The 22,616-nt window shown below is 45.5% G+C and overlaps 1 long non-coding RNA gene across 3 annotated transcripts; it reads right to left on the bottom strand.

The window, feature by feature from the left end:
* Positions 1-1,210: 1,210 nt before the first annotated feature.
* Positions 1,211-20,595, bottom strand: LOC139079720 (uncharacterized). Of its 3 annotated transcripts, XR_011533603.1 has the most exons (12): positions 20,440-20,595; positions 18,941-19,124; positions 18,592-18,808; positions 17,360-17,398; positions 16,253-16,489; positions 14,762-14,958; positions 14,112-14,159; positions 13,071-13,152; positions 5,320-7,337; positions 4,440-4,511; positions 2,116-2,788; positions 1,211-1,852 (listed from the first exon to the last, which is right to left on the bottom strand). It is a non-coding gene; the product is annotated as an uncharacterized lncRNA (long non-coding RNA). The 3 variants fall into 3 exon arrangements; XR_011533604.1 differs by lacking the exons at positions 14,762-14,958; positions 16,253-16,489; positions 17,360-17,398; positions 18,941-19,124; positions 20,440-20,595 and having other exon boundaries at positions 18,592-18,720; XR_011533602.1 differs by lacking the exons at positions 14,762-14,958; positions 16,253-16,489; positions 17,360-17,398; ... (1 more) ...; positions 18,941-19,124; positions 20,440-20,595 and having other exon boundaries at positions 14,112-14,302.
* Between the last annotated feature and the right edge of the window lie 2,021 nt (positions 20,596-22,616).

Genomic DNA, 22,616 nt, shown 5'->3' with positions numbered 1-22,616 from the left:
TCTCACGGCCCTCTGCTGGCTCTGGACCTGGTCTGGGCCGGGAAGCTTCAAGAAAGGAGAGAGGGCGATGCTGTTGACAAGAGCAGAGGCTTCAGACACCAGCATATCTGGGATTCCAGACAGACTTACCTCCACCTCTTCCTGGCTAAGTGCCCTGGAGGGTGGGAATTCCCCTCTCTGGTCATTTTTCTCCAGCGGCATCAGCCATCTGTTCCATTTATGGTGCATCACTCAATTTCTAATGGAATCCTCACCATCACCCATGAAGTTTGATGCTACAGTTATTCTCATTTTACAGAAGAGTAAACTGAGGCTCAGGCAGTTGAAGTCAGGTGCCCATACAGCTAGTCAATGAAAGAGTCTGGATTTAAACCCGAGAAGGAAGTCGGGCTCCAGAGCTTATGGTCTTTACTACCACACACCATGACACCCCTCAGCTATAAAATGGGACAATGACACCTGCATGTGCGGTTTTCATGAAGATTGACCGAGCTAATTACACAAAGCATCTCAGTACTTGGAACAGAGAGTGTCCGAAGAGCGGTACCCCGCCCGCCACCCCTACGCTCCTGGAGTTTAACAAGGTTCTGCTGTTGGAAGGGACTTTTTTCAGACTTCCAGGTGAGGTGTGCCCAGGGAGAGACTGACAATGCGAGTAACTCCCTGGTGGAGCTCTGCAGTGGTCACTGAAGCTTCCATCTTGTCCCAGGACGCCCCCACAGAACAGACCCAGGAGAGATGACGTGAGCTTTCAAGGGAACCAGTGTCAGCTGCGGGGGAGCTGAAGCCTAACACAGCTCTGAGCTGGAGGCATCAGTGGCTAACAGGAGGAATCAGTGGGGCCACCAGGAGATGGGCTGGGGAGGGGGGCGTCCAGTCTGCTTGGCCCTGTCAACGTCAACAGCTGTCGACGTTAACCCTGAGACTCTCCACAGTGTCTGCGGCAGAAGGAAACTTTCATCTAGAAAGTGTCAAAGGAGCTTTGACCCCAGCTTGGCGATGAATGAGCAGGCACCATTCTCAATCCCAGGAGAGCTGCGTTTCCCCTGTTGAGTCAGGAGAGCAGCTGAGGGAGGGGAAGGGAGCATCATTCCACTGTAGCACCCACCAAGAGGGAGTTCCCAACCTTGCCAAGGCTGGTTCTCCATCTACAACATGAAGCAAATAACCCCAGCCTTGCAGAGGGTCATCAGAGCTCATACAAGGCAAGTATCTAGTGCAGGGGCTGGCATATATTTTTATTTAAAAATAATAATCAGGGCTCTGATTTACTATGCTAAACTTTATACATACACTTGATATTCTCACTGAATCCTGATATCATTATTAGCCCCATTTCACAGATGAGGAAACTGAGGCTTAAAGAGTTACAAGATCGCGTGTTCAAAGTTATACAGCTTGTGAGTTGTCAAGCCGGGATCTGAATCTGGGCCACGAGGTCTCAGAGCCTCCATCTGACTTGGTTCCCTTCTTCGGAGACCTTCCCTGTGCCTTCTCAGATCACATAAGCCAACACCAGTTCATGTTTGCTTGGCCAATCACGGTAACTGGGACAGTAGGGAGGAATGGCTAAGGCCACGTGTGGGCTTTAGACAATACCAGCTCCCCCTTCACAGAGGAACTGTAGCAGCCTCCCCCTGCATCCTCGGAACAGCTCCGTGAGAGATGCAGTGTATTAACCCCATTGTGCCAACGAGAAAACAGAGGCAGAGAGATGAGGTGAATCACCCACGGTTGCCGTCAGGCAGTAACATGAGAAACGAGAGGCCACTTCAGCCCTAGGCTGGGTTCCAGGGAAATCGTTGCAGGATAATAAGTTATCTCACCTCTCCGAGGCCAGGCAGCCTTGTGTCTACACAGGAAAACAAAGGTAGATAAATGCAAGAATTCACAGCCCTATAAAAAACGAATTAAGATAAAATACGTACCCTTACTACTTAATGAGGGAGGTTTATGAACACAAATGCATGACAATGACTCAGAAGAGCATAATTATCTTATCATAAGTTAAAGGCAATCGATTTTCATTTCTAAGTAAATATCATATTTCCTCCATCCTAAAACACACCTCTTTTTTTTCACATGTGGTCATTTCTGAGTCCAGGTACAACTTACCATGAATCTGCATGTTGAATATGTGTCTTCCGTTCCCCCTGTTAAGGCTGGCATTGAGTTGAGAGTATGTCAGGCTACTGATTCCACCTTAGAGCTGAGGTTCCTGCTTCTTCCTATCTCCCCTCCATCCTAGGGAAAGACTCTCCGACTCCTATCTCTGCCTTCATTCCCTTTTTCAAGTCAGAAGAGGAAAACTGTGTGTCCCTTGTCAGGAGATAAGAGGTAGCCAGCCTCTGTTACAGGACTCACGGAAGAATTAAGTCATTGGGGAAAGAGAAGATAGATGTCTTCTCTCCCCCAGCCCAAGACTACCCTCATACTTTGATCCCTGATGCAAGGACACAGGAATGGTTGACTGAGCCTGGATCCCCTGTCCTAGCAGGATGGGTGTGGTCAGGCGAGTCCAGATGGGAGAGCCCCACTGCAGACCACTCAGCAGCTCCGTGGTGGAGCCCAGTGGCAAACGCAAGGCTCTGGGTTTCCAAAAGCTTCTTGCTCTGCGGCCTCCAGTTTGTTCTCTCACAATCCCTGACTGGAAGGACCCCTTGGATGGCCAGGGAGCCATGAGGCTGCCTTCCTGGAGGCGGAACGGGCCGTGTGCCCTTGGGCAAATCGCTTTCTCAGCTGTGGGATTTACAGCCCTCATGGATCATCGAAATCCTCCTTCTGTCTCCTGAAGACAGAATAGAGATAAAATGTAAAACAGAGATATTTTACATGACCCTCACCCTTCCTGCCTGTGAAATGGGCACAGCCCTTTCCTACCCCTGAACCTGGTTTCTACTTCCCTTCTAGCCTGGCCTCTGAGGCCTATAGGTGCTGAGGCTGAGACCCCATTGCTCCCAGCAGGCTCAGCTTTGGTGGGGTGGGTGTCCTGCTGGCAAAGCCTGGGGGCTATAAGCTCTGGGGGTGTGGGGCAGCCTTGTCCTGCCTCGTTAACATCCATTGAATTGAATCACCACTCAGAAGCCGTGCTCTGGCCTCCTTTAAATGACAGACCCCAAAGACAGATACAACTTCAGTTTATGCCTCTTAACAAAACTTCAGCCTAAGGTACTCTGCCTCCATCCCTGGATGCAGAATGAGAAAACAGAGCCAAGTGTCAGCCCAAGATGTGTGGGAGGGTGTGTGGGAGGAAAGGGAACTGAGAGCAAGGGGATGGGTGAAGGCCCCAAGACAGCCCAAGGAGGCCTCAACAAGGCAAATGGCCAGCAGCTCCCAAATTAGCTGGGAGTCCCTGAACCCAACCCGAGCTCAGCAAACTCATGTCTCCCCAAAGCAGTGGGGTACTGGGATACCGGGCTGCTGGATTCATGACCCCAGCTTTGCCACCTACATCTGTCTGACTGTGGACCACCACTTAACCTAGCTGTAAAATAGGAGTAAAGAGCATCCACCTCCTAGGGTTGTGGGGGGCTCAGAAGAGGGCCTAGCCCAGAGCTAACTCTCCAGGATGGTTCACTGCTCCTCTGGCCAGAGGTTCACAGACATTATCTCCTAGAATCTTCATCACAAGCCTGGGAAGAAATAATCATTTTCTAGATGAGAAACCTGAGACTCGGTCTCACTGCTGGTTTGTGGCAGGGCTGGGGTTTACGGGCTTTCTATCCTTTCTAACTTCAAGTTCCACTGTCCCAGCTTCCCTCCTGGTGGGCAGGGATGAGGAAGGGGAAGTTGAGTGACAGAGAAGGGAAATCCACATCACTGGAAAGGGCTCCAGTTGGGAGAGGCTGGGCGGCTAGGGCAGACAGATGGAGCATCTTTCCTGCCCATGAAGTCTCTAAGCGCTGCCTCCCAGGAACGATGCTGGCTGCAGGCTGAGGGCCCTTTGGGCATCACAGGTCTTTCCCAGCAATGCTGCAGTCTCTGAGCCTCAAGAGAAATCCTACTGCAGTCTGCACAGGTCAGCGGCCATGAGGGAGGAAGGAGAAAGGGCAGGCCAGCTTGGGCAACTCTGGGTCAGGACCCTGCACAGGCCTTGGGGCTCTAGGATGACCACAGGCTAGGACAGCCAGTGACACCCCATCATCCCCAGGCTCCTTGGGTCCCAGACATCTCATTCTGGAGAAGGGAATGGGGAGATGGGCTCAGAGTGGGCAGAGCCCCATGAGCAGGTAAGCAGCCCACATCCCCATCCATCCCAGCATGCAGCAGGGGAGGCCGGCGGGGAGATGAGCAGGAGCCCAGAGGGCCAGAAGTAGTGACCACAGGCCAGCCATCCTTCTGGCCACAAGGGTTGGCAGAGGGAGACCAGACTGCCATCTCAGACTAGAAAGAGAAGGAGTTTCTTCAGCTCAGGGAAATTCCTGCCTAGTGCCACTTACCCATTCCCAGACTTGCCTCATGTTTGAGCAGGAAGGGGGCTTCCCAAGGTCAGCCAACAGGACTTTCTTATTCTGTAGTGAAGGAAAATAAGGTCACCCAAAGTTAAAAGATGTAAATGGGACCAGACTTGAGTGCCCTAACACCTCTACCGAGTCCCATGCTCTTTGGGGGAAGCACAGGAGACTCAGAGTCAGGTCTCCAAGGTTCTGGCTCTGGATCTGCTCCCAGCTAGCAACCTGGACTATTCTAGAAGCTTCCTTCAGCTTGTGGATTCTATAGTTCTGAGATATAGAGTGGCGTGAATGCATCGTGTGTGCGTGTGTATCTATTCATTCAACAGCAAATATTTATCGAGGGCCTTGGGCCAGGCTCTGTTTTCGGCCCTGGAGATAAAGCAGTTCACAAAGCAGATGAAGCCCCTCCTCTGGCAGGGCTGACGATCCAGTGGAGAGACCTATAGTCTTATGGTCAACGTAGAAGGACCCTGAGCATCCTTTGCGTGCAGACTCTGCTAGGTGGGGAATGTCCTATCGAGACCACTGAGAGCCACAACCCTTCTCCAGGTCTCCTTGTGCTGCACAGATGTCGTGGACAAATCTTCTGGAAGCATTTCCTGGGTCCCCACCCCATACCCCGACTCCTTGCTCCCACAACACCCCAGGGGGCTTCTTCTGGCATTCTGCGCCCTGCCTTGCAATCACCGATTTTGTTCTCTGACTTTCTGAGCAACCCAAAGAAGGCCTGCATCCACGTCTCCTCTAACCCCCAGAACCGGGGAGATGGGCTCCCTATAAACTCGTGTTGAATAAAGGGCTGATTAAATGAAGCCATTGATTCTGAGTTGCGTTCACTCATCTGTAAAACGGGGACGATCGCTACCTGATGAGTCCTGTTTGTCCCGCGGATCAGAGGAGACTCGCAGATGAAAGGACCTTGGCACCAGCAGGCTGCTCTTCCAGCCATCCTTCTTATCATCCTCCATAAAAATGGCACCAGTGAAGTGCCTCTCTCTGGGAAAGGACTCAGCCGTGGAGATCCCCGGTCTTAGCTGGGAGTGTGTGCTTGTGCAGAAATACGTGTGTGAGCGTGAGTGCGTGTGCCGGTCTGGAGAGCCAGCATGACCCCAAAAGAAGACCTGTAGTTTCCAGGAGGCTGCAGGGAGCATGGACCTGGCCAGCCCTACATGGCTGCCCAGGCCAGCAAGGCACCAGATGAGGCAGCCCACAGCAGAGGGCAAAGGAGGGGAAGGGAAAGAAGGAAGGCCCTCCTGAGTCCCCGTGTCCATCCATCCATCCGTCTCTCTGCTGCAGCCAGCGGCTCGCCAGGCAGGACGGAAGCACTGCCCGGCCGTAAATGACTGCTGGCTCCAGGCTGGCCACCCGCCCTGGCCACCCGCACGGAAGGGCCGGACTTTACCCAGCAAATCGGGAAGGAACTGGAACCCCTGAACTTGGGACTTGGGCTCCCTCGATAAGGCCAGTGGACAAACAGGAGGCAGGAGCCGAGGCTCCCCTTTATACACACAGAAGCCCGGCTCCAGGCTGATACTGCAGAGATCTTTGCCCTTTAGTTCAAACAGGAAATCTTAAAATGGAAAATGAGCAGCGTAAGGAAGGGGTGCGGCCACCAGCCTATGGGGAAGACAGAGCAGGTTGTTGGCAACGGAGCTTTTGGGCTCCGTGAGGAACCCAGCCAGGCCGGGGGTTTGGGAGGGGGCAAGAACCACCAGGGAAAGGTCAAGGGCTGCTGGAAGCTGGGAGAATCAGAGCCTGGGGCTGACCCACAAAACACCATTTATTCGTCGTTTGGCCTCACCCCTAGGAACCTCAGTTTCTCCATCCATAAATGGGGCCAGCAATACCGCCCACCTCTGAGAGCACACGAGAGGATCAGAATGAAGTCATGAGCATAAAAGTGTCCTGCAAATTGCCAAGGGCTTGACTGGCCAGCCCTGCATGCTGGCCAAGGTCCCCCCCCAAAAAAGGCATTTCACAATCGAGAAGGGAAATCCAAAATAGCGTCTCCCGCTCCCCACACCACCCCCGTACACCCCTACGCTGGCAGTTCAAAGAAGAGAAAATTGGGAGAAGATAAATAATTAGAGAAACCCAGCAGTCTCCCCACTGAGGTTTCCAAGTAATTATTTACCTGTAAATTACTCCTCTCGCCTTAATTCTATCTCCAGATCCTTTTGACAAGGTAAATTCATTTATTTACATCTCTAACTATCCTGCTTTGGTAAACATTCCAACAAGCTTGGATGGCCCATTAAAGAAAAAAAAATTGAAGAAGTGAGGCGGGCAGGGGAGAGAGAGAAATTAACTCGTGGTCATTACTGGCGTTTACAGAATTAACCTTGGAGGGTAATTAACCAGGAATCAAAGCCAAGGCAAACCTCCTCTCGAGCCAAAAGGCAGCCAGTCACAGCAGGGTGGGAACCACAGGAGGCCTTCTCTGTGTGGCTCACACCTCCCACCGGCAGTAGGACTTGAGGGGAGATTCTGGCACCTTCCAGTAATCTTCCCTCCACTCCTTCTGCCCTGGGCAGTGCTGTGGGCTGCAATTTCACTTTCAGGAAGGACCTTCTTTATCCAATGAAATCACCGCCCTCTCACTCACAGACCCCCAGCACTTCCAGACCACTCTCTAACCAAGGCCTGGCCATTTCTGGGCCTGACACATCTTGGGGGCTCAGGTAACAGCCACTGAATGAATGAATGCATGTACTCTTCCTTCCAGTGTCTTAAAGCCTCTCAAATTTGTCAAACTCCACAGTCACCCCCTCAGATTAAGGCCACCACTGTCTTCTGCTTAGATGAGGGCTTCCGGTTGTTCTCTTTGCTTCCAGTCTCTCCTCCTCTCATCCTCCACACAGAATTATCTTCTTAAAAGGCAAACTGAAAAAGCAAGCAAGGTAACACTTCAGCTCTGGCCACGGAGGAGAAAGTCAAGGTTAAGACAGAGGCCTCTGGAGTCAGACAACCTGGGTTTGAAGTCTGTGTCAGCCACAGATCACCTGTGTGGCCTTAGGTAAGTTACTTAACATCTCTGAACCTTAGCTTCCTCATCTATAAAACAAGAATAATAGAATCTACCCCCTTACAGTGGTTGTTGCGTGGATTATGAGTTAATGAAGAAATGCCTAGCACTTAATAAACATTAGCTATTAGCAGCAGCGTGATTATTATTGTCATCATCATCATCATTGCTTAAAATGCCTTCACTGCTTTCCCATTGTCCTGGAATTAAAAGGCAAGCTTTTTAGCATCCCCGGATCCAGACAGGCATAGACAACAACCCCAGAGAGGCCCCCACAAAGGGACTCGGCTCTCTGAGGTTTATCCCTGTCTGGGAAGAAAGAATGTGTGAGGCTCAGAGTTGGACCTTGCAGCCAGCCTTTCTAAGGTCAGGCATCTTCTAAAAAGAGCTTTCAGTTGCTTTGAAACATCCACCCATCCTATAAAAAGGGAAGGTAGGTATAAGTTTCCCCAGTTTTAAGAGGAAGAAACTAGGGTCTACAGAAGACCAGTGACTTGCCCGTGGCCACCACTTAGTAGCATCAGGAATAAAATCTTAAGCCTCTCAAGACAGCGAATCGGGGAAAAGAACACACACCTGGAGGTGGACCTGAGTTTGCATCCCAGGCAAGGCCTTGGACAAATTTTCACCTTTCTAAGCTTCCAGTTTTCACATCTGCAAAGTAGAGGTGAGCATGCCTTTCTTGCAAGGCGCTTTGGGAAGATGAATTGAACCACCTGCTGTATGAGAGAGTGCCCAGCCACTGCCTGGCCTCAGAAGTGAAGAATAAAGGAGTGTGGAGGAGATGCAGGCTGCAGAGGCCCGTGTGCAAGGATCTGGAAGTGGCATGGGGGAAAGCCAGAGAAGCCAGCCTCTGCCTCCAGCCCTTGGCTCAGAGATATTCACTCCCAAAGCCCAGGGGCAAATGGTGTCCTCAGCAGAGAGGCATGGGCCAGTTAAGACAGGAAGTGGAGGCAAGGATGGGGCTGGAGACCCGGATCTGCGGGAGCCAGCATCCACGAGGAAGCCGCAGTGATGGGAGAGGCGAAACCTCCCAGGGAGAGAGCTGAGCTGGAAACCAGAGGTTTCATTTATTTACATCTCACCTGCGCCCAGGACCAGGAGGCAGGGGCAGAACCTTAGAAAGAGCAGGAACTAAAATCCACAACAATGATTACAGAATCAACACCACAACAACCAGCCCGAAACAGCAACTCAGTTATTCAACATTTTCCTGCAAGTGTCTTCTAAGAGATTTTTTTGGTATTTCACTAAAAGGACAAATGACCCTCTGCTGCTAAGAGTCATGTTAGGAGACAGTAAGCCAAGTTTCCTTCACTTTCCAAGTAGAATGTGGCCTTTTCAAGGACAAGCTATAGATCCAGGGCCCAGCCCAGCACAGCCTCAATAGATCTCCTGAAGGGTTCAAGAAATTAATGAAGAGCTTAGCTCTAAGATCAGAAGGGGAAATGCCCAGAGAGCTCTTAAATTCATATTCCCTAATATGAATAATATCATATTGATATCATAATAATAATCTAACTAGTATTACTCTATCTTATTTTCCAAATGACAAACTAAGCTACTATATGAGTAGAAAAACTCTTTTGAGTTAAGCTAACCTGAATTAACTCCTGCTTCCTGCACTTACTCTCTGAGCCTCAGCTTCTCATCTGTTAAATAAACATTATTTCGTACTTGGAATCCTTGTTGGGAGGAGTCAAGATAATGTATATAAAGTGCCACCCATATGGTTTTCACTTAATACATGAAACCTTGACCATAAAGTCAGTCCAAAAAAATTCAGAAGCACAGCATATACACTGCGTTCTCTAACCACAAATCAATTCAGTTGGAAATAAATAACAAAAAGATAACAAAGAAAACTCTATGGTTTTGGAAATTTATGAGCATACTTCTCAATAAGTCAAAGATCAAAGAAAGAATTAAAGTAGAAATTAGAACATACGTAGAAATGAATGTCGGTGGAAATGCTACGCACCAAAATGTACTGAGCACAGCTAAACCAGTCCTCAGGGAGGACCGTGCAGCCTTGGATGCTCAGATTTGAAAAGAAGAAAGGCTGAACATGGGTGAGCTAACCATCCAACTTAAGGAATTAGAAAATAACCACTGAACGAACCCAAGGAGAGTAGACATAAGAAAGAATTAAAAATGAGAGCAGAAATTCATAAAATACAAAATGAAAATAAGACAGAGAGCTTTAACAAAGCCAAAAGTTGGCTCTTTAGGAAGCCTAATAAAATTGATGGGTTCAGTGAGAATGATCAAGAAGAAAATGACAGAAGGCTCAAATAGCTAATCTTAGGAATAAGAAAAGGGATAAACAATTATAGATAGGGCAGACGTTAAAAGGATAAGAAATACTACGATCAACTTTATGCCGATAAATTCTTAAACTTAGATAAAATGGAAAAATTCATAGCAGAGTATAATCTACCAAAATTTTCTTTAAAAAAATTAGAAAATCTGCCTTTTCCTTTAACCATTAAAAAAATTAAATTTATAATTTAAAACCATTCCATAAAGAAGTCACAGGTCCAATGGTTACAGAAGCAAGTTCTAACTAAATGTCAAGAGCAGGTAATTACAGATAGTTCAAACTCTTGCCGAGAACTTAAAGAGGAAAACGATTTCTCCACTCATTTGATGAGGAAGGTACAGCTTCGATACCAAAATGAGGCAAATACAATATAAAAAAGGAAAATCACCAGCCAATAAAAATCACTAGTCACATGAACATAGATGCAAACTCCTCAAACAAAATTTTAGCAAATCAAATTCAGAAATTATAAAGATAGTTAACGCAGGCAACCAAATTTGGGTCATCCAAGCAATGTCATGTTGACTGAAATTAGATATTTATTTTTGCTATTCATTATTGTAACATATTAAGCGAGATTAATCACAGGATCCAACGAGTAGACACAGAGAAATATCTTTAAAAATTCCCCACTAGGGGCCAGCCCGGTGGCTCAGCGGTTAAGTTCTCACGTTCTCTATCGGCGGCCCGGGGTTCACCGGTTTGGATCCCAGGTGTGGACATGGCACCGCTTGGCAAGCCATGCTGCGGTAGGCGTCCCACATATAAAGTAGAGGAAGATGGGCACAGATGTTAGCTCAGGGCCAGTCTTCCTCAGCAAAAAGAGGAGGATTGGTGGCAGATGTTAGCTCAGGGCTAATCTTCCTCAAAAAAAAAAAAAAAAAAAAAAATTCACCACTAATAAGTGCTTTAAAAAAAAATTTAGCAAATTCAAACTAGAAACTTTCTTAACTTGAAAAAGGATATTACAAAAATCCAAAGTAAATATCATACTTAATGGTGAATTATTAGTAGAATTTCCTTTACAGTCAACAAAGAAGCTGCTATCCTAGTTTAAGTTTGGTTACTTTTTTTAGAGGTTCTACCTCATACAATCAGACGACACAGATTTTTTAAAAGTATAAAAATTGTCTTTATTCCCAACTTATATGATTTTCTGCATAAAAACACCAATAGAAGCTACAAATTTTTAGAAAGAATGAGAAAATTAGCAAAATCATCAGTAAACAAAACTCAGTTACATTTTTACGACCCAACAACCATCAGTTAAAAATGCAATTTATTACGATAAAAATAATTCTAATAAAAAATGTGCAAGACCTTTATGCAAAAAGCTATAAATCTTGTTAGATGACATTTGGAAAACTTAAATAGAAGGAGAGAACGGGGCTGTGTTCATGGATAGGAAGTTTCAATATAAAGACGTCAACTGTCCCCAAATCAATCTGCAGATTTAATACAATTGAAATCAAAATATCCAAAGAACTTGAACATCTAATTCGAAATGTGTGAGCAAGATCAAAGGGCCAAGAGTCATTCAAACAATTTTGAAGAATAACAAATATCAAATAACAAACCATGCCCTTCCAAATATCGGAACTTAATATAAAATTATAAAAATTAAGATAGAGTCTTATTAATATGTGGAGGGATATATTTGCCAATAGGGAGAGAATTGAGCCCGGAAACAGACCTTTGCCTTTATAGATACCTAAGATAGGAAAGCATTTCATGGCAGGTCCGTGGATAGAGATAGATTATTCAATAAATAGTTATGGAACATCAGCTATTCAGATGGAACAGACAGTAACAATTTTGATTCCTACTTCACCCAAACAAAAAAATCAGATTCAGATACTTTAGTAATTGAGATGAAAAGCAAAACTTTAAAAATTTTTGAAGAAATATAGAATATACAGATGACTTCAAGGTCAGAAGGATTGTTTTAATAAGACATACCAAAAAAGCATTAACTTTTATCAAATTGATCAATTCAGTAACTTCTATTCCTCAAAATACAACATAGAAGAGTGAACAGTCAAAAACTGGGAGGAAATATTTACAACGCTAACTAAGGAATTGTACTCACAGCATATAAAGAGCTCTTACCAAAAGAAAAAAAATAATAACCTAACAGAAAAATGAGCCAAGGATATTAAGAGACATTTTGAAAAAGGAGAAAATTTGAATGGCAAAAAGAAAACAATTTTTGAAAGGCAGTCAACCTGATCAGAAATCAAGAAAATTTAAATGAAAATCACAATGTGATATCATTTTCATCCACCGAATGGCAAAAATTGAAAATTCTAGCAATCCCCAGCAGCTCCAAGGATCTGGAGCAGCGGGAACCCTCAGACACTTTCCAGAGGAGATGCAGGTATTTGTGTGATCGTTTTGGAAAAGAGTTTGCCATTTTCTAGTAACTTTCAGGATGCCCATACCCTATGACCCAGCGCAGATGCACGCCCCAAATTGAGAGCTCTTACACACACGAGCCAGGAGACACGCTTAAGAGTGTTCATAAAAATATTGTTTGAATAGTCAAGACCAAAAACGACTCAAATATCTATCCATGGGATGATGGGGAGGCACTGTAACTTGCGATAAACTCACACAAGGAAATACTATACAGCAGTAAAAATGAACAAACGAGAAATAAACACACCTTCACTGCTGACTCTCGCAAACTTACGAGGAATGAAAAATAAAAGCAATGGCTTCCTAGCCTTTCTTAATGTCTTGATTCACTTAGAAAATGAAAATACTTCTACTGTCTACATAGCACACCAGGATCAACTTAAATCTGTGGTGATCCATCCAGGGTCATCAGGTGACCAGTCCCCACAAGATTTCTTGGCACTCTTGGGGCTGGCCCGGTGGCGTAGTGGTTAAGTTTGCTAAATCCACTTCAGTGGCCTGGGGTGTGCCGGTTCAGATCCTGGGTGCGGACATACACACCACTCATCAAGCCATGCTGTGGTGGCCTCCCACATACAAAATAGAGGAAGATGGGCACAGATTTTAGCTCAGCAACAATCTTCCTCAAGCAAAAAGAGCAGGATTGGCAACAGATTTTAGCTCAGGGCCAATCTTCCTCACCAAAAAAAAAAGAGAGAGAGATTTCTTGGCACTCCTGAGCTATAATATACACTCTACTGGCATTTATGCAAAACCCAAAAACATGCAAAATTAAACAATACATTGTTTAGTGACACCTAAATATGTGGAAAACAATGAAAATAAGCAACAGAATCATAAAGAAACTTACCTCTGGGGAGAAAAGAAGGGAGATGAGATGGGAAAGGGGCAGGCAGTGTATTCTGTCCTGTGCTCGAAATATTTCATTATAGCTGTGGGATACAAATATATATACATCAGATGGATTTAACTATTTAACAGACCAGAAGAAAATGTATCAAAGCCTTAACCACGGTTGGTTATCTTTGAAAGACATGTCTTTTTTCTATTTCCTTTTTTTTTTTTTGGTAGTTTCTAATTTTCTACAATGAACATGTATTTATTTTATAATCAAGGGAAGAAAAAAAAAATACTTTGTTTAACAAGACAAACCCCTTAATTGTGAAGATAAATACCAGGCAGTCAAAGGAGGAGGAAGAAGGAAAAAAAATACCCCACTAGGTATAAAAATAACTTTCCCTGGATTTGGTCTTCAAGTAACAAGCTACAATTTCAGGAACTCTTTCTCCCCTGAGCTTTTCTGGGTCTCACGCAACAAAATAAGGGAAAATGTGCGTGTTGAACTATATTGTTCCCCCGTCAGGTATAAAGGAGAAACCTTTTGTGCATTTAAGGAAAAAGCACACTGGTCCTCCCCAGGCCTTATTTTTAGATTTACTGTAATTCGCTCTCTGAAAAGGCCCCGCAGCCAAGTGAACTCGGGACGTTTGTTTTTCCTTCTCGGAGCGTCATTTGTTTCTGTTTTCTGTGGAGGTGAGTGCAACGCGGCCTAAACGGCAGGCGGGGACTTCCCTTCAGATTAGCATGTTCTTGGCATTCCTCGGCTTTGGCCTCAGCCCCTCGCTGGCCTCCGCAGTTGCTAAATTATTTCCTGGGAGGAGATTAGGAACTCAGGACAGGGAGAGAATAACTGCCGCGATGGGCAGCGGGCAGGACGGTGCCCCGGATGCTGATGTCGAAACGGAGGCACCAAAAGGTGAAGGATCTGCCTTCTGTGGGTCGCAAGGAATCAGGTGGGAGACTGAATGCCCCCGCTGGGACCGTCTCTGCCTGTGCCTTGCCCGGCCACCCCCTGCCCCTGCCTTTTGTCCCTCAGTGACATCCCACCTACCTGGACGCCCACAGCAGTTCTCGCGGTCCACGCAGGAGGCCTCAGGATCTTCTCGGCAATGTGCGAAGAGAGGAGGAAGAGGGTGAGAAGGAGGAAGAAAGGAGAGACAGGGAAAATTATCTCTGTAGTAACAGCTCGTGCGTCTTCAGGACTCGCCACGTGCCAGACGCTGTCCCAGGCAATTCCCACTAGAGTATCTCATTTAATCTGTACAACGATACCATGAATTCGGTGATGAGGGCAGTGGAGGGGGGCGGAGGGGGAGCGAGGGGGGCGGGGCATTTGTCAGAGAATGAAACTGAGCTTCCGAGCGCCACTAAGCGACTTGCGCGCAGTCAGGTGCTGCTAAGGGCTGCAACGAGGACTTGAGCCCAAGCCTGTGATTTTGGAGCTTGAGTCCTAACTCTGATTCCTTCTCTCAACTCCCCCAACCACCCATCACAGGACCCTGAGGAGCTGAGTTTTTCCTCTAAAGCAGAAAACAGGAAGACGTGGCTCAGCTGCCCCCAAACATTCAGGGGCTCCCTATCTCCTGGACTCATTTATCGGAATTCCACTTCTGCCTCTACCATCTCTGTCAGTCTGACCCCCACCCATCTACCCAAGTCCCAAGTTCATGCAGAGTGCCTGGTCCCCCCACAAGCCTCCACCTCTCCAGGTTCAAGTCTGTCTCTGATTTTAACTGCCAGGCTGCTCCTCTCCCTGCTGCAGCCTCCTCAAGTGTCTTCTTTTCAGCCCAGTAAGTTAAGGTCCACCTCCTCCAAGAAGCCTTCCTTGATTTCATTGAATTCATTAACTCATTCATTCAATCAACGAGTTTCATTAAGCAGTCCCTGTGTAACAGCCCCTGTGAATTGAAATAATTAATAAATACACCATCAAAACTTATCGGGGAGGTCAAGAAGGAATTTTCTGAAGAATTGGTGGCTGCCTAGGGACCTGAAAGATGAGCAAGAGAAGTTGACTAGAAAAACTGGAGGAGGGGATGTGTTGCTAAGAGGACCAGACCAAGGGAACAGGATGAACCAACAAACAGAGCCGAGACAAACCACAGCCCCGTCATGAACCAGTTGTGGAAATATAGTCATGCGTTGCTTAATGACGGGGGTGTGTTTTGAGAAATATGTCATTAGGTGATTTCTATCATTGTGCGAACATCACAGAGTGTACTTACACAAACCTAGATGGCATAGCCTACCACACACCTGGGCTGTATGGTACTAATCTCATGGGACCAGCGTCATATATGCTGTCCATCACTGACCGAAACTTCAGGGTGCAATGCATGACTATGTGAGCAAGTTATCCCACTAACCTTTCTGAAATGGGTCACTGCCACTACATAAAGCATGTGGCAGTGATTGTCACACTGTCAGAATACACCATGGTCAGGTCTGTAAAGACCCTGCCACAAAATGCGTCACAGAGTAAGTTCTCATTAAATGGTATATCCCTTCTGGCCGATGTTTCTTTCGAGGAGTAGAAATAATTCTGGATGTCAAAACGTTGTAATTTGTATAGGCATCAGAGTTTTAGGGCTGAGGATAGTATATTATTATTATCGGGGCAACTCCAGATCCCTGAGGTCACCGCCATCTGCAATTCGTGCCCATACTTGGAGCTCCACTGAAGAAGGGGACCTCGTTGTCTTGCTTACCACTGTCTCCCCATTGCCGAAGCAGCGCCTGCCACAAAGTGCTAAGCTGGGAATGTTTGTTGAATGAATGTTTGATAGCTTTACTCGTCTACTAGACCAAGGGTTCTCAAAGACTGGTTGTCCAAGCAGCAGCAGCTTGAAGCTTGCAAGAAATGCAAATTCTCAGGCACAACCCCAGGCCAACTAAATCAGAAACCGAGGTGGGGCCAAGGAATTGGTGTTTTCACGAGCCCTCCAGGTGACTCTGATGACTACCTGGGTTTGAGAAGCACTGGTCTAGAGACGAGCTCCTAGAGAACAGGCATTGGCTCATCCAGTTCTAAGCATACAGCCCCGAGCAAATTCATCGGGACTGAAAATTGACGGTCCCTCCTGGAGCTCAAGTCCCCATGCAAAACTCAAGCCAACCTGAAGACTATGAGGACCAAGCTGCTCGGAGAATTGGGCCTCGCCCTTTCACTGGCCCCCAGATGAGTGCATCTACCTTTGCCAAGGATGTCTTTCCCTTCTGGGTGCAATCACGTCCCAACTCAAAAGTCCCCTCTTGGGGCTGGCCCTGTGGCCGAGTTGTTGAGTTCACGCGCTCCGCTTCAGCAGCCCAGGGTTTCGCCGGTTCGGATCCTGCGCGCAGACATGGCACTGCTCGTCGGGCCACGTTGAGGCGGCGTCCCACATGCCACAACTAGAAGGACCCACAACTGAAAAAATGCATAACTATGTCCTGGGGGGATTTGGGGAGAAAAAGCAGAAAAGAAAGAAAGAAGATTGGCAACAGGTGTTAGCTCAAGTGCCAATCTTTAAAAAAAAAAAAGGCCCCTCCTCTGGGAAGCCTTTGGAAGCAATTCCAGTGAAACGCTCCCTCCCTGTGTCCCCAGCGTACAGAGTAGAGGCTTTCATCACAACCAGCATCCCATGCTGGTGGTATATGAATTCGCTGAGAAATGTCTCCCCCAGTTATGTGCCATCCAATATGGTAGCTACCGGCCACATGTGGCTGTGAGCACTCTGGTCGAGCTGGACAAATTGGGATGTGCTGTAAGTGTAAAATCCACACTGGATTTTGAAAAACTGTAGTACGAATAAAAGAATGTAAAATATCTTATGAACAATTTTCATACTGATTACATGTTGAAGTGATAATATTTGGGATACATTGGATAAAATAAATGTATTAGGAAATTCATTTCACCTGGTTCTGTTTTCTGTTGCGGCTACTAGACAAAGTGAAGTGGCTTATGTGGCTTACGTTATAGTGCTCCTGAGCAGTGTGCCGTAGACTGTCAGAATTCCACCATGATAGAGGCCAGGGCTCCATCACCTCTGGACCCGACGCCCATCCCCTCTCTTGCGTATAGTAGATACTCAAGGAATGAGTGTAGAAACGTAAAAGAATTCACCAATATCTAAGACCTAGAAAGAATTATTGATCTTCTCAAAAGCAGATGCCTTGATATCCACATCTGGGGCCAATTCAGTTTGTTCCAACTCAGAAGTCGAAGAAAGAGGACAAGTTTGGGGGTCGGAAGACTCTGGTTGTGAGACTGACCCCTAAGCAGCCAGATCATTTCGTGCACCTCAATCTCCTTCTTACCTCCGATAATTGTTGCCGCGTCTCACCCCACGGGCTCTGCTGGGAGATGAAGGAGAAAATGAACAGGAGCCTATGGTAGACTATGGGAGCTGGAGAAGGGTGAGAAATTATCCTCCGTTCCCCCACCCCATCCCCTCCAGCTGTCTGTCAGAGTGTACAGACATCGTGTTCCCAGGATTTATAGCACATTTTATAACGTTTTGGGTGAGGCCAGTAGCTTTACATGCACTGTTGTTTTCCCTCTCTTTAAACTCAATAAGATTTCACTCAAAGAGAAGAATTCGAGAAAGAGGGGATAGAGGAGCCTACTGAGAATAAGAAAGCCCCCCTCCCTCCTCGTAGGTACCCCGGCTGTGCATGTCCGTCCATGTCTAGGGAACTGGAGAGAAACTTCTATTCTTAGAGTCTTAGACCAGCTGTGCAAGTATCAAAAATTCAGCAGCCTACCAGATTTCGACCTCAACGGTTGTCATAGATGCAATTACCGTCAATCGTTATTAGTCCATATTTACGAATTTGCCTACTCACTAAAATTTACTTGTAACCCCAAAGTCAAAACTTGAAGACTTTTGAGATCATTCACAGACATGCGCAGAACACTGAAAAATTTGAAGCTCCCGGGTCCACACTGTTGCGGGTTGAATTGTGTCCCTCTCAAAATTCGTATGTTCAAGCCCTAACCCCCAGTACCTCAGAATGTGACTGGATTTCAGCTTGGGCCTTTAAAGAGGTAATCGAGTTAAAATGAGGCCGTTAGGATGGGCCCTGATCCAGTCTGACTGACGTATTTACAAGAGGCTATTAGAACCTCAGAGAGACTCCAGAAAGATCATGTGAAGACAGAGGGAAAAGGTGACTGTCTAAAACCAAGGAGAGAGGCCGTGGGAGTAACCCAACGCGCCGACACCCTGACCTCAGACTTCCAAGATCTCCAGAACTGGGAGAAAATGAATTTCTGTTGTTTCAGCCCCCCAGTCTGTGGTGTTTTATGAAGGCAGCTATTCTATTCTAGCAAACTATTCTAGTCCTGCGCTGCATGGTAACGTTTTAGTCAACGTCAGACCACAAATACGACAGTGGTCCCATAAAATGAGTACCATAGACTAGGTGTGCAGTAGGCTATGCGTCTAGGTTTCTGTAAGTGCACTCTATGATGTTCTCACAATGAGAAAATCACCTAATGACGTGTTTCTCATAACACATCCCCATCGTACAGCGGCACACGGCTGTACCTTACGTACGTGCCCAGCTGAGGCAGAGCAAGGCGATGCTCTGTCGTCTTCTTGCAGCTCTCATACTGTAAACAAGCGTCCTTTTCATGGTCCATTTAGTGCCAAGTCTTTCACATTTTTGTGCCTTTCGTTAGTGATTTCGCTGTTCAAAATGGCCCCCAAGCACAGTGCTGAAGTGCTGTTTATTGTTCCTAAACACACGAAGGCGGTGATGTGCCTAACGGAGAAAATACGTGTCAGATAAGCTTCACTGAGGCCTGAGTCACAGTGCCATTGGCTGTGGATTCAATGTCAATAAATCAATAATGTTATATTAAATAAAATAAGATGTCTCTAAATAGAAACACACCTACAACAAGGTCACGAGTGGATCCGTCGATGAAAAGGCAGTGACCGGAGGCTCACAGGAACCTAACTTTGAATTTCCCCTAGGAACAACAGTGTCGTATTTGCTAATTCAGTTTTCGCAGTGACTTTGTAGACCATAATTGTTGCAAATAAGGAAAATCGACTGGATCCAGTACTTCTAATATCTGTCCAAAAGAAACAAAATTACTGTCTCGAAAAGATATCTGTCCCCCCATGTTCAGTGCAGCATTGTTCACAATCGCCAGGACATGGAAACAACTTGAGTGTCCATCGGTGGATGGATGGATAAAGAAGAGGTGGTATACATATATCAAGGAATATTATTCAGCCATAAAAAAGGAGGAAATTCCACCATTTGCAGCAACGTGGATGGACCTTGAGGACATTATACTAAGTGAGATAAGTCAGAAAAAGACAAATATCATATGATCTCTCTAGATATGTGGATCCTAAAAAAATCAAACTCATAGAAACAGAACGTAGATTGGTGGTTGCCAGCGGTTGGGGCAGGGGGGCAAAAATGAGTGAAAGTGGTCAAAAAGTACAAATTTTCAGTTGTAAGATGTAATGTACAAAAATGACTGTAGTTAATACTGTATTATATATTTGAAAGTTGCTCAGAGAATAAATCTTAAAAGTCCTCCTCACAAGAAAAAAATATGTTAACTATGTTAACTAAACTTATTGTGGTAATCATTTTGCAGTATATACGTATATGAAATCACTATGCTGTACCTCTCTCACAATGTTATACGTCAATTGTATCTCAAAAAAGTTTTAAATCAACCATAAATGCTTTCAAGTAAATGAGTGGAGTTCTGCTCTTTTGATACATTGCTCTTTCCATGTATCAATCTCTCTGGCTTGCCCTTGTCCTCTCTTGAATTGACACTCACCAGCACAAACCTGGCAAGTTTCAGCAGAGCTTGGGAAAGACAAGAGAAGCTAGAGCTGACCATGTCTCAACGCTCATTAGTAGGAAAGCATCCTCACTTGTTTCATATTGTTCAGAGGAGGGAGTATGTTGGTCAGGCACAAGCATCAGCATGTGGACTAAGGAATAAAAATCAAACCCTGAGTTGGTCAGACAGGTTCCAAACGTCCTGCTATTGAAAAAAAAAAAAAAATGCCGCACCCTTTACCAGTTTACAGAAGACCAGCAAAGAAGACGCTCAGACAATAATAAATGAAATGGGCAGCCTTTATTAGCCACCTGGCATGAAAGGACACTTGCCTCAGAAGAGGGAAACCTTTGACCCTATTTCCTGAGTCAGCCATCTGGCGCCTCTCCTGCCCCGTGGAAAGGTCAGGGCTTGTGGAGTCAGACATAGGTTAAAATCCTGTCTGCACCACTCACTGGCTGTGCAAACATCAGCCTCAGTTGCTTCATCTGTAAATTGGGGGCTAAGAGTACCCATTTTGTGGGCTGTTGAAAGGATTGAGGGAAATTACATGCCTATTGCAATTTCTGGCACGTACCTGATTATTCCATGAAGCTCTTCGATGTCACAGTCTTATTTTGCTGGTGCGCACTTATTTATGAATATCATCTCTCGGCAACCCTTTCTCCCGGAGGAAAAAGGATCCTGTGTCCACTTTCCAGTCCTTTAGCAAAGTTTTATTGTGCACCAACTGCTTACCAAGCCCCATGTCAAAAGGAGAAGCAGAGAAGTAAAGATCTTACAGTTGAGTTCTGAAGGAAGTCTCTCTAGTGTGGATAATATTTTCATATCTTAAATAATAATATCTTTGGGCCAGCCTGGTGGGGCAGCGGTTAAGTGTGCATGTTCCAGTTTGGCAGCCCGAGGTTCGCCAGTTTGGATCCCGGGTGTGGACATGGCACCGCTTGGCAAGCCATGCTGTGGCAGGCATCCCACGTATAAAGTAGAGGAAGATGGGCACGGATGTTAGCTCAGGGCTAATCTTCCTCAAAAAAAAAAAATAAATAATAATAATAATATCTTATATATGGCTAATGTAACACACAGAGCGATAAGAGACTTAATCAGGTCTAGGGCTATAAAAATTCCACAGAAGATATTGTTTTGTGGGGTAGAGAGATCTGAGAAGACTTCCTGGATGAAGTGATGCTCCATTGAAGCCTTTAATAAGGCCTGCACTCAGAGAAGTACAGATGAGGTAAGAAAGGAGGGAGAAAGGAGGAAAAGGGAGTGAGTAGCTTGATTTGCACAGGGACATATATCTGAGCCCTGAGGGAAAAGTACATTCTTTCAGCAATGCATCACCTCCCACGCGAAAGCCGATCTCGCTTCGTCTCTCCTTTTTTATTGAATGAAGTTGGAGGAATTTTGAAGTTTATTTTCTAAATTATATGAATCTTGAATGTTCAATTAGCAAATTTAGAAAATTCAAACAAACAACAAGAAAATTAAAATCACCCATATTCCTACTCCTTAGAGATAACCATTATTAGTATTTTCGTGAATCTCCTTCTAGAATATCATGTGTGTATGTGTGATACACTGAACAGGATATTTACAAACTAGGATCATAGTATGCATGGTTTATAGTTAATTTTTTATCACTTATTTAACATGTTGCAGGCATGTTTTCAATGTCACTAAATATGGAGCTCTATTATTATCTTTAACAATCAAATAGTATTCTCCTGAATGTACATACCATAGTTTATTTAATCCATCCTTTCTTGAAGAACTCATCATGTGTCTGTGTGTTTTAAAGATTGTTCCAATTATTACAAAATAAATGTTTGGACAGAACATTTTGAAAATATAGAAATGTGGGAGTTTTCTTTGTTTTTTAAAGATTGGCCCCTGAGCTAACATCTGTTGCCAATCTTCCTCTTCTTTATTTTTCTCCCCAAAGTCCCAGTGCATAGTTGTATATCCTAGTTGTAAGTCCTTCTAGTTCTTCTGTGTGGGACACCACCACTGCATGGCTTGATGAGCGGTGTGCAGGTCCACACCCAGGATCCAAATTAGTGAACCCCAGGCTGACAAAGCAGAGCGCGTGAATCTAACCACTCAGGCGAGGGGCCAGCCCCCTAGCCATTTTGTATTTTAACTTTCTCATGAAAAATCATTTTAGCCAATATAAATTATCTAGGATAACAAGGACCTAGTCAATGAACTGATATTACTCCACGTTCCAGGCATACAAGAAATTCAGAACTTGGTTGTAATGCCTGTCTGATAATACACATAACCTGTGCTAAGTTTTCCTGGTAGCTGACCTCATCCTTTCTTATAACCAAAAATCCAGATATTCCAATGCTGATTACCAAAAAAAATTGCATTATGAAGCACTTAAATTGTCTTAGGATACATGTATTTTTTTTAAAAAGCACAAGAGGGCCAGCCCAGTGGTGCAGCGGTTAAGTTCACATGTTCCACTTTGGCAGCCCCGGGTTTGCTGGTTCGGAACCTGGGTGTGGACATTCACACCATTCGGCAAGCCATGCTGTGGCAGGCGTCCCACATATAAAGTAGAGGAAGACGGGCACGAATGTTAGCTCAGGGCCAGTCTTCCTCAGCAAAATAGGAGGATTGGCAGCAGACGTTAGCTCAGGGCTAATCTTCCTCAAAAAATAAAAAAATAAAATAAAAAGAAAGCAAAAGAATTCTACAAGACAAAGAGAAATATGTACAATTACTTCAAAAATAGTTTGGTCTGAT

This window comes from Equus przewalskii, chromosome 26 (genome assembly GCF_037783145.1).
Source record: "Equus przewalskii isolate Varuska chromosome 26, EquPr2, whole genome shotgun sequence".
Lineage (NCBI taxonomy): Eukaryota > Metazoa > Chordata > Mammalia > Perissodactyla > Equidae > Equus > Equus przewalskii.
The sequence above is the reverse complement of the archived record's forward strand: the minus strand, read 5'-3'. Positions and strand labels throughout refer to the sequence as shown.